Source organism: Arachis hypogaea, chromosome 20 (genome assembly GCF_003086295.3).
Source record: "Arachis hypogaea cultivar Tifrunner chromosome 20, arahy.Tifrunner.gnm2.J5K5, whole genome shotgun sequence".
Taxonomy (NCBI): Eukaryota; Viridiplantae; Streptophyta; class Magnoliopsida; order Fabales; family Fabaceae; genus Arachis; species Arachis hypogaea.
The window spans coordinates 9,085,651-9,096,767 of NC_092055.1; the positions used below are offsets into that span (position 1 = coordinate 9,085,651).

The following is an 11,117-nucleotide window of genomic DNA, read 5'->3' on the forward strand; positions in this document are numbered from 1 at the left end:
ATTTCTTGTAGTTGTTCCATGACAGATCTACCATCAACCATCTTATAATTATTAAAGCGAGTGACAAGAAATTTCTTACTTGTTGCGTCCTCGGCCATATATTTTGTCTCTAATTTGTCCCATAATTCTTTTGCGCTCGTGGTATGCGAAATCATGATCACTCAGATTTGTATTTTGTAAAATTGTTTGTTCGTTCTTTCCCTGGCAATGGCGCCAAAACAGGTGCACAGAACCATGGTCCAAACATAACTTCACAACTTCGCATAACTAACCAGCAAGTGCACTGGGTCGTCCAAGTAATACCTTACGTGAGTAAGGGTCGAATCCCACGGAGATTGTCGGCTTGAAGCAAGCTATGGTCACCTTGTAAATCTCAGTCAGGCGGATATCAAAAGGTTATGGAGTTTTCGAATATAAATAATAAATAGATAGAAACTAAGGATAGAAACACTTATGTAATTCATTGGTGAGAATTTCAGATAAGCGTATGGAGATGCAATCGTTCCTCTGAACCTCTGCTTTCCTGCTATCTTCATCTAATCAGTCTTACTCCTTCCTATGGCTGGCTTTATGTAATGCATCACCATTGTCAATGGCTACTTTCGATCATCTCTCGGGAAAATGGTCCTATGCCCTGTCACGGCACGGCTAATCGTCTGGAGGCATCACCGTTGTCAATGGTTACATCCTATCCTCTCTGTGAAAATGGTCCGATGCGCTGTCACTGCATGGCTAATCATCTGGAGGTTCTCGATCATACTGGAATAGGATCCATTGATCTTTTTGCGTCTGTCACTACGCCCAGCACTCACGAGTTTTAAGCTCGTCACAGTCATTCAATCACTGAATCCTACTCAGAATACCACAGACAAGGTTTAGACTTTCCGGATTCTCATGAATGCCGCCATCAATCTAGCTTGTACCACGAAGATCCTGATTAAGAGATCCAAGAGATATTCATTCAATCTAATGTAGAACAGAGGTGGTTGTCAGGCACGTGTTCATAAGGAATGATGATGACTGTCACGATCACCACATTCAGATTGAAGCGCGAATGGATATCTTAGAAGTGGAATAAGTTGAATTGAATAGAAACAGTAGTACTTTGCATTAATCTTTGAGGAACAGCAGAGCTCCACACCTTAATCTATGGAGTGTAGAAACTCTACCGTTGAAAATACATAAGTGATAATGGAGTTCATTGGTCTCGGCCCCAGAGGGGAACCAGAGTAACCAAGACTAAAAATGATCCGAAGATGTCTAATACAATAGTAAAAGGTCCTATATATACTAGACTTGTTACTAGGGTTTACAGAAGTAAGTAATTGATGCATAAATTCACTTCCGGGGCCCACTTGGTGTGTGCTTGGACTGAGCTTTGAATGTTACACGTGCAGAGGTCATTCTGGAGTTGAACGCCAGCTTTTGTGCCAGTTTGGGCGTTGAACTCCACTTTGCAACTTGTTTTTAGCGCTGGACGCCAGAATTGGGCAGAGAGCTGGCGTTGAACGCCAGTTTGCGTCGTCTAAACTCGGGCAAAGTATGGACTATTATATATTGCTGGAAGGCCCTGGATATCTACTTTCCAACGCAATTAGAAGCGCGCCATTTTGAGTTCTGTAGCTCCAGAAAATCTACTTTGAGTGCAGGGAGGTCAGAATCCAACAGCATCAACAGTCCTTCTTCAACCTCTGAATCTGATTTCTGCTCAAGTCCCTCAATTTCAGCTAAAAAATACCTGAAATCACAGAAAAACACACAAACTCATAGTAAAGTCCAAAAATGTGAATTTAACATAAAAACTAATAAAAACATCCCTAAAAGTAACTAGATCCTACTAAAAACATACTCAAAACGATGCCAAAAAGCGTATAAATTATCCGCTCATCACAACACCAAACTTAAATTGTTGCTTGTCCCCAAGCAACTGAAAATCAAGTAGGATAAAAAGAAGAGAATATACTATAAATTCCAAACTATCAATGAAACATAGCTCCAATCAGATGAGCGGGACTTGTAGCTTTTTGCCTCTTGAATAGTTTTGGCATCTCACTTTATCCATTGAGGTTTAGAATGATTGGCTTCTATAGGAACTCAGAGTTCAGATAGTGTTATTGATTCTCCTAGTTCAGTATGATGATTCTTGAACACAGATATTTTATGAGTCTTGGCCGTGGCCCTAAGCACTTTGTTTTCCAGTATTACCACCGGATACATAAATGCCACAGACACATAATTGGGTGAACCTTTTCAGATTGTGACTCAGCTTTGCTAAAGTCCCCAATTAGAGGTGTCCAGGGTTCTTAAGCACACTCTTTTTTTTTTTTTTTTGCTTTGGACCTTGACTTTAACCGCTCAGTCTCAAGTTTTCACTTGACACCTACACGCCACAAGCACATGGTTAGGGACAGTTTGGTTTAGCCGCTTAGGCCAGGATTTTATTCCTTTAGGCCCTCCTATCCACTAATGCTCAAAGCCTTGGGATCCTTTTTATTGCCCTTGCCTTTTGGTTTTAAGGGTTATTGGCTTTTTGCTCTTGCCTCTTGGTTTTAAGAGCTATTGGCTTTTTCTGCTTGCTTTTTCTTTTTTCTTTTTTTTTTCTTTTTTTTTGCCTATTTTTTCTTTCTTTTTTTCTGCAAGCTTTGTTCTTTGCTGCTTTTTCTTGCTTCAAGAATCACTTTTATGATTTTTCAGATTATCAAATAACATGTCTCCTAGTCATCATTCTTTCAAGAGCTAACATATTTAACATTCTTAAACAACAAATTCAAAAGACATATGCACTGCTCAAGCATACATTCAGAAAACAAGAAGCATTGTCACCACATCAATATAATTAAGCTAAGTTCAAGGATAAATTCAAAACTCATGTACTTCTTGTTCTTTTGAATTAAAACATTTTTCATTTAAGAGAGGTGATGGATTCATAGGACATTCATAACTTTAAGACATAGTTACTACTACTAATGATCATGTAATGAAGACACAAACATAGATAAGCACATAACATAGAAAATGAAAAACAGAAGAATTAAGAACAAGGAATGAGTCCACCTTAGTTATGGTGGCGTTTCCTTCTTGAGGAACCAATGATGTTCTTAAGCTCTTCTATGTCTCTTCCTTGTCTTTGTTGCTCCTCCCTCATTGCTTTTTGATCTTCTCTGATTTCATGAAGGATGATGGAGTGCTCTTGATGTTCCACCCTTAATTGTCCCATGTTGGAACTTAATTCTCCTAGGGAGGTGTTGATTTGCTCCCAATAGTTTTGTGGAGGAAAATGCATTTGAGGCATCTCCGGGATCTCATGGTGATGAGCTTCATACGCCTCTTGAGCTCCATAAATGGGCTCTCTTGCTTGCTCCATCTTTTTCTTAGTGATGGGCTTCTCTTCCTCAATGTGAATGTCTCCTTCTATGAAAGCTCCAGCTGAGTAACATAGATGGCAAATAAGATGAGGAAAAGCTAGCCTTGCCCCAGGAGAGGGCTTTTCAGCTATTTTGTAGAGTTCAAGGGAGATGACTTCATGAACTTCTACTTCTTCTCCAATCATGATGCTATGGATCATGATGGCCCGATCCACAGTAACTTCAGATCGGTTGCTAGTGGGAATGATGGAGTGTTGGATAAACTCCAACCATCCTCTAGCCACAGGCTTGAGGTCCAATCTTCTTAGTTGAACCGGCTTGCCTTTGGAGTCAATCTTCCATTGAGCTCCTTCCACACATATGTCCATGAGGACTTGGTCCAACCTTTGATTAAAGTTGACCCTTCTAGTGTAGGGGCGTTCATCTACTTGCATCATGGGCAAGTTAAACGCCAACCTCACATTTTCCGGACTAAAATCTAAGTATTTCCCCCGAACCATGGTGAGATAATTCTTTGGATTCGGGTTTTTACTTTGATCATGGTTCTTAGTGATCCATGCATTGGCATAGAACTCTTGAACCATTAAGATGCCGACTTGTTGGATGGGGTTTGTTAGAACTTCCCAACCTCTTCTTTGGATTTCATGTCGGATCTCCGGATACTCATTTCTTTTGAGCTTGAAAGGGACCTCGGGGATCACCTTCTTCTTGGCCACAACATCATAGAAGTGGTCTTGATGGGCTTTGGAGATGAACCTTTCCATCTCCCATGACTCGGAGGTGGAAGCTTTTGTCTTCCCTTTCCCTTTTCTAGAGGATTCTCCGGTCTTAGGTGCCATCAATGGTAATAGAAAAACAAAAAGCTTATGCTTTTACCACACCAAACTTAGAATGTTGCTCGCCCTCGAGCAAGAAAAGAAAGAATTAGATGAGGAAGAAGAAGAGAATATGGAGAAGAGGGGGGAGGTGTGTTTCGGCCAAGAAGGGAAAGAGAGGGTTGTGTTGTGTGAAAATGAAGAAGAATGGAAGGCTTTATATAGGGAAGGGAGGGGGGTTAAGGTTCGGCCATATGGGTGGGTGTGGGTGGGAAATTGATTTTGAATTTTGAAGGTAGGTGGAGTTTATTGGGTAGGTTTATAGGGAAGAGTGGGTGGATGTGAGTGGTGAAGTGGTGATGGGGAAGAGAGATTGAGGTGATTGATGAAGAGTTTTAGGGAAGAGTGTTTATGGGATTGTGTGAAAGAGGGATGAGAATAAGTGAGTGGAGGTAGGTGGGGATCCTGTGGGGTCCACAGATCCTGAGGTGATCCTGTGGGGTCCACAGATCCTGAGGTGTTCAAGGATTTACAACCTTGCACTAAATTAGGCATGTAAAATGCCCTTGCACACAACTCTGGGCGTTCAGCGCCAGGTTGGTGCCCATTTTGGGCGTTCAACACCCATTTGTTGCCCATTTCTGGCGTTGAACGCCAGAACCATGCTTGTTCTGGGCGTTCAGCACCAGCTCTTCTCCAGGGTGCAATTCTGGCGTTCAGCGCCCAGATGCTGCCCATTTTAGGCATTCAGCGCCAGAACCATGCTCTGTTCTGGCGTTGAACGCCAGATCCATGCTCCTTACTGGCGTTTAAACGCCAGAAAGGCCTTCCTCCAGGGTGTGATTTTTCTTCTGCTATTTTTCATTCTGTTTTCAATTTTTATATTTATTTTGTGACTCCACATGATCATGAACCTAAGAAAACATGAAAAACAAAAATAAAATAAGATAATTAAACATTGGGTTGCCTCCCAACAAGCGCTTCTTTAATGTCAATAGCTTGACAGTGGGCTCTCATGGAGCCTCACAGATGTGCAGAGCTTTGTTGAGACCTCCCAACACCAAACTTATAGTTTGACTGTGGGGGCTCTAGTTGACTCTGTTTTGAGGGAAGCTTTTTATGCTTCCTCTCCATGTTTACAGAAGGATAACCTTGAGTTGTGAACACAAGGGAGTCCCCATTTAGTTGAAGGACCAATTCTCCTCTGTCCACATTAATCACAGCTTTTGCTGTGGCTAGGAAGGGTCTTCCAAGGATGATGGATTCATCCTCATCCTTCCCAGTATCCAGGACTATGAAATCAGCAGGGATGTAGAGGCCTTCAACCTTTACTAATATGTCCTCTACTTGTCCATAAGCCTGTTTTCTTGAATTGTCTGCCATCTCTAATGAGATTTTAACAGCTTGCACCCCATAGATTCCCAGCTTCTCTATTACAGAGAGGGGCATGAGGTTTATCCCTGAACCAAGGTCACACAAAGCTTTGAAGGTCATGGTGCCTATGGTACAAGGTATTAGGAACTTTTCAGGATCCTGTTTCTTCTGAGGCAATCTTAGTTGATCCAGATCACTCAGTTCATTGGTGAACAAGGGAGGTTCATCTTCCCAAGTCTCATTACCAAATAAACTGGCATTCAGCTTCATGATTGCACCAAGGTACTTGGCAACTTGCTCCTCAGTAACATCCTCATTCTCTTCAGAAGAAGAATACTCATCAGAGCTCATGAATGGCATAAGGAGGTTCAATGGAATCTCTATGGTCTCTAGTTGAGCCTCAGATTCCTTTGGTTCCTCAGAGGAAAGCTCCTTATTGATCACTGGACGTCCCAGGAGGTCTTCCTCACTGGGATTTTCGTCCTCTCCCTCCCTTACAGGTTCGGCCATGTTTGTTATATCAATGGCCTTGCATTCTCCTTTTGGATTTTCTTCTGTATTGCTTGGGAGGATACTAGGAGGGATTTCAGTGATCCTTTTACTCAGCTGGCCCACTTGTGCCTCCAAATTTCTAATGGAGGACCTTGTTTCATTCATGAAACTCAGAGTGGCCTTAGATATATCAGAGACTAAGTTTGCTAAATTAGAGGAATTTTGTTCAGAGTTCTCTGTCTTTTGCTGAGTGGATGATGGAAAAGGCTTGCTGTTGCTAAACCTGTTTCTTCCACCATTATTAAAGCCTTGTTGAGGCTTTTGATTCTTCCATGAGAAATTTGGATGATTTCTCCATGATGAGTTATAGGTGTTTCCATAAGGTTCACCTAAATAATTTACCTCTGCTATTGCAGGGTTCTCAGGATCATAAGCTTCTTCTTCAGAAGATGCCTCTTGAGTACTGTTGGATGCAGCTTGCATTCCATTCAGACTCTGAGAAATCATATTGACTTGCTGAGTCAATATGTTATTCTGAGCCAATATGGCATTCAGAGTATCAATTTCAAGAACTCCCTTCTTCATAGGCGTCCCATTACTCATAGGATTCCTCTCAGAAGTGTACATGAACTGGTTATTAGCAACCATGTCAATGAGTTCTTGAGCTTCTGCCGACGTTTTCTTTAAGTGAATGGATCCACCTGCAGAGGTATCCAATGACATTTTTGATAACTCAGACAGACCATCATAGAATATATCTAGAATGGTCCATTCTGAAAGTATGTCAGAAGGACACTTTTTGGTCAGTTGCTTGTATCTCTCCCAAGCTTCATAGAGGGATTCACCTTCCTTCTGTCTAAAGGTCTGAATATCCACTCTAAGCTTACTAAGCTTTTGAGGAGGAAAGAACTTGGCTAAGAAATCCGTGACCAGCTTATTCCAAGAGTTCATGCTGTCCTTAGGTTGAGAGTCCAACCATATTCTAGCTCTGTCTCTTACAGCAAAAGGGAAAAGCAGGAGCCTGTAGACTTCAGGATCTACTCCATTAGTCTTAACAGTATCACATATCTGCAAGAATTCAGTTAAGAACTGAAAGGGATCTTCAGATGGAAGTCCATGAAACTTGCAGTTTTGTTGCATCAGAGAAACTAATTGAGGTTTAAGCTCAAAATTGTTTGCTCCAATGGCAGGAATGGAGATGCTTCTTCCGTGTAAATTAGAATTGGGTGCAGTAAAGTCACCAAGCATCCTCCTTGTATTATTATTATTTTCGGCTGCCATCTCCTCTTCTTGTTCGAAATTTTCTGAAAGGTACTCGCTGGATTGTTGTAATTTAGCTTCTCTTAATTTTCTCTTCAGAGTCCTTTCAGGTTCTGGGTCTGCTTCAACAAGAATGTTCTTGTCCTTGCTCCTGCTCATATGACAAAAAAGAGGGCACAGAAAAATAATAATAATAGGGGTCCTTTTTACCACAGTATAAAGGTCCCTGTGTGAGTAGAAGAAAAGAAGAATAGAAGGAGATGAGAGAGAAGGAGAATTTTCGAAAATTATTTTTTTGAAAAAGAGTTAGTGATTTTCGAAAATAGTTTTTGAAAAAGGTTAGTAATTTTTCGAAAATTAGAATAAAAAATTAAAATAATTAGTTAATTAAAAAGAAATTTTGAAAAAGAGGGGAGATATTTTCGAAAATTAGAGAGAGAGAGTTAGTTAGGTAGTTTTGAAAAAGATAAGAAACAAACAAAAAGTTAGTTAGTTAGTTGAAACAAATTTGAAAATCAATTTTTGAAAAGATAAGAAGATAAGAAGTTAGAAAAGATATTTTAAAATCAAATTTTTGAAAAAGATAAGATTTTAAAAAGATATTTTTGAAAAGATATGATTGAAATTATTTTTGAAAAAGATTTGATTTTTAAAATCATAATTAATGACTTGATTCACAAGAAATCACAAGATATGATTCTAGAACTCAAAGTTTGAATCAAAACATTAATTGATGATGTTATTTTTAAAAATTATAACATAAAAATAAGAAGAAGATTTTTGAAAAATATTTTAAAAATTTTCGAAAATAACTAAGAAAAATGAAAAGGATTTGATTTTTGAAAAAGATTTTGAAAAAGATAAGATTTTTAAATTGAAAATTTGATTTGACTCATAAGAAACAATTGAATTTTAAAATTTTTTTGAAAAAGTCAAATCATATTTTCGAAATTTTGAGAGAAAAAAGGAAAAGATATTTTTTTTTATTTTTGAATTTTTTTTTATGAGAGAGAAAAACATGAAAAATGATGCAATGCATGAAAATTTTGGATCAAAACAATGAATGCATGCAAGAATGCTATGAATGTCAAGATGAACACCAATAACACTTTGAAGATCATGATGAACATCAAGAACATATTTTTGAAAAAAATTTCAATGCAAAGAAAACATGCAAGACACCAAACTTAGAAATCTTTGATGCTTAGACTCTATGAATGCAAGAATGCACATGAAAAACACCATACAACACAAAACAAGAAAATATCAAGATCAAACAAGAAAACTTACCAAGAACAACTTGAAGATCATGAAGAACACTATGAATGCATGAATTTTTCGAAAAATGCAAGATGAATATGCAATTGACACCAAACTTTCAACTTAACTCAAGACTCAAACAAGAAACTTGAAATATTTTTGATTTTTATGATTTTATGATTTTTTTTTTCGAAAACAAAGGAGAAATTTTTGAAAGATTTTTGAAACATTTTTTTGAAAACAAAACAAAAAGAAAATTACCTAATCTGAGCAACAAGATGAACCGTCAGTTGTCCAAACTCGAACAATCCCCGGCAACGGCGCCAAAAACTTGGTATGCGAAATCATGATCACTCAGATTTGTATTTTGTAAAATTGTTTGTTCGTTCTTTCCCTGGCAATGGCGCCAAAACAGGTGCACAGAACCATGGTCCAAACATAACTTCACAACTTCGCATAACTAACCAGCAAGTGCACTAGGTCGTCCAAGTAATACCTTACGTGAGTAAGGGTCGAATTCCACGGAGATTGTCGACTTGAAGCAAGCTATGGTCACCTTGTAAATCTCAGTCAGGCGGATATCAAAAGGTTATGGAGTTTTCGAATATAAATAATAAATAGATAGAAACTAAGGATAGAAACACTTATGTAATTCATTGGTGAGAATTTCAGATAAGCGTATGGAGATGCAATCGTTCCTCTGAACCTCTGCTTTCCTGCTATCTTCATCCAATCAGTCTTACTCCTTCCTATGGCTGGCTTTATGTAATGCATCACCATTGTCAATGGCTACTTTCGATCATCTCTCGGGAAAATGGTCCTATGCCCTGTCACGGCACGGCTAATCGTTTGGAGGCATCACCGTTGTCAATGGTTACATCCTATCCTCTCTGTGAAAATGGTCCAATGCTCTGTCACTGCATGGCTAATCATCTCGAGGTTCTCGATCATACTGGAATAGGATCCATTGATCCTTTTGCGTCTGTCACTACGCCCAGCACTCGCGAGTTTTAAGCTCGTCACAGTCATTCAATCACTGAATCCTACTCAGAATACCACAGACAAGGTTTAGACTTTCCGGATTCTCATGAATGCCGCCATCAATCTAGCTTGTACCACGAAGATCCTGATTAAGAGATCCAAGAGATATTCATTCAATCTAATGTAGAACAGAGGTGGTTGTCAGACACGTGTTCATAAGGAATGATGATGACTGTCACGATCACCACATTCAGGTTGAAGCGCGAATGGATATCTTAGAAGCGGAATAAGTTGAATTGAATAGAAACAGTAGTACTTTGCATTAATCTTTGAGGAACAACAGAGCTCCACACTTTAATCTATGGAGTGTAGAAACTCTACCTTTGAAAATACATAAGTGATAATGGAGTTCATTGGTCTCGGCCCCAGAGGGGAACCAGAGTAACCAAGACTAAAAATGATCCGAAGATGTCTAATACAATAGTAAAAGGTCCTATATATACTAGACTAGTTACTAGGGTTTACAGAAGTAAGTAATTGATGCATAAATCCACTTCCGGGGCCCACTTGGTGTGTGCTTGGACTGAGCTTTGAATGTTACACGTGCAGAGGTCATTCTGGAGTTGAACGCCAGCTTTTGTGCCAGTTTGGGCGTTGAACTCCACTTTGCAACTTGTTTCTGGCGCTGGACGCCAGAATTGGGCAGAGAGCTGGCGTTGAACGCCAGTTTGCGTCGTCTAAACTCTAGCAAAATATGGACTATTATATATTTCTGGAAAGCCCTGGATGTCTACTTTCCAACGCAATTGGAAGCGCGCCATTTTGAGTTCTGTAGCTCCAGAAAATCCACTTTGAGTGCAGGGAGGTCAGAATCCAACAGCATCAGCAGTCCTTCTTCAACCTCTGAATCTGATTTCTGCTCAAGTCCCTCAATTTCAGCCAGAAAATACCTGAAATCACAGAAAAACACACAAACTCATAGTAAAGTCCAGAAATGTGAATTTAACATAAAAACTAATAAAAACATCCCTAAAAGTAACTAGATCCTACTAAAAACATACTCAAAACGATGCCAAAAAGCGTATAAATTATCCGGTGTATATATAGTCATCGTTGTCCCATTTTTGCCTGGCTCGTGTTTCTACAATGGCCTCCCCTTCAACTTCTGGTGGTCTTGGTATAGTAAGAACATATGCCACTTTTAGTGTTGTGAGAAGGAAATGCATCTTCTTTTGCCATCGTATAAAATTTCCACCATCAAATCTTTCTAACTTTTAAAATCCGACGTCATCTCCTTAATTGATGCAGTGACAATTTTTGTTTTATTGGTGAATAATTAAGCCTAAAGATTGTGAGTTAAGAGATAAAGGAATAGTGAATCAAATAGCGCAATTCTTCAAAGCGTGTGTTACACACACTTTTCTTTAGGCTTAATTCGCCCCCACCAATATACAATGGTGTGCAAAATGGGTTACTGGCGAATTTTCTGTAGGATACAATGAAGAACACTTGACTTGTTTATGCACTCACACAGTCAAACCTTACACTAAATGATAATTTACAGAATAAT

At 39.2% G+C, this 11,117-nt stretch overlaps 1 non-coding gene across 1 annotated transcript; it reads left to right on the plus strand.

Moving 5' to 3' along the window:
• Positions 1-6,827: 6,827 nt before the first annotated feature.
• LOC112788713 (small nucleolar RNA R71) lies at positions 6,828-6,931 on the plus strand. Its single transcript, XR_003196067.1, has one exon. It is a non-coding gene; the product is annotated as a small nucleolar RNA R71 (small nucleolar RNA).
• The last annotated feature ends 4,186 nt before the right edge of the window (positions 6,932-11,117 follow it).